This window comes from Arachis ipaensis, chromosome B3, assembly GCF_059453495.1.
Source record: "Arachis ipaensis isolate K30076 ecotype BB chromosome B3, ASM5945349v1, whole genome shotgun sequence".
In the NCBI taxonomy this organism is placed as follows: domain Eukaryota; kingdom Viridiplantae; phylum Streptophyta; class Magnoliopsida; order Fabales; family Fabaceae; genus Arachis; species Arachis ipaensis.
Genome location: NC_142438.1, coordinates 101,108,621 through 101,109,659, shown reverse-complemented (window position 1 = coordinate 101,109,659; position 1,039 = coordinate 101,108,621). Strand labels below are relative to the sequence as shown.

At 40.0% G+C, this 1,039-nt stretch overlaps 1 non-coding gene across 1 annotated transcript; it reads left to right on the top strand.

Moving 5' to 3' along the window:
* Positions 1-285: 285 nt before the first annotated feature.
* On the top strand, positions 286-393 carry LOC148571797 (small nucleolar RNA R71). Its single transcript, XR_015908171.1, has one exon. It is a non-coding gene; the product is annotated as a small nucleolar RNA R71 (small nucleolar RNA).
* Positions 394-1,039: the final 646 nt, after the last annotated feature.

Genomic DNA, 1,039 nt, shown 5'->3' with positions numbered 1-1,039 from the left:
ACTCTGAGAGATCATATTGACTTGCTAAGTCAATATTTTATTCTGAGCCAATATGGCATTCAGAGTATCAACTTCAAGAACTCCCTTCCTCATAGGCGTCCCATTACTCACAGGATTCCTTTCAGAAGTGTACATGAACTGGTTATTAGCAACCATGTCAATGAGTTCTTGAGCTTCTGCAGGCGTTTTCTTTAGGTGAATGGATCCACCTGCAGAAGTGTCCAGTGACATCTTTGATAGCTCAGATAAACCATCATAGAATATATCCAGGATGGTCCATTCTGAAAGCATGTCAGAAGGACACTTTTTGGTCAACTGTTTGTATCTTTCCCAAGCTTCATAGAGGGATTCACCTTCTTTCTGTCTGAAGGTTTGAACATCAGCTCTAAGCTTGCTCAGCTTTTGAGGAGGAAAGTACTTGGCTAAGAAAGCCGTGACCAGCTTATCCCAAGAGTTCAGGCTGTCTTTGGGTTGAGAATCCAACCATAATCTAGCTCTGTCTCTTACAGCAAAAGGGAAAAGCATGAGCCTGTAGACTTCAGGATCTACTCCATTAGTCTTAACAGTATCACATATCTGCAAGAATTCAGTTAAGAACTGAAAAGGATCTTCAGATGGAAGTCCATGAAACTTGCAGTTCTGCTGCATCAGAGAAACTAATTGAGGTTTCAGCTCAAAGTTGTTTGCTCCAATGGCAGGAATGGAGATGCTTCTTCCATGTAAATTGGAATTAGGTGCAGTAAAGTCACCAAGCATCTTCCTTGTATTATCATTATTTTCGGCTGCCATCTCCTTCTCCTGTTCGAAAATTTCTCAAAGATTATCTCTGGATTATTGTAATTTAGCTTCTCTTAATTTTCTCTTCAGAGTCCTTTCAGGTTCTGGATCTGCTTCCACAAGAATGTTCTTATCCTTGCTCCTGCTCATATGACAAAGAAGAAGGCACAGAAAAATAATAATAATAATAGAGATCCTTTATACCACAGTATAGGGATCCCTTTGTGAGTGGAAGAAAAGAGGAGGAGACAAAGAATGTGAT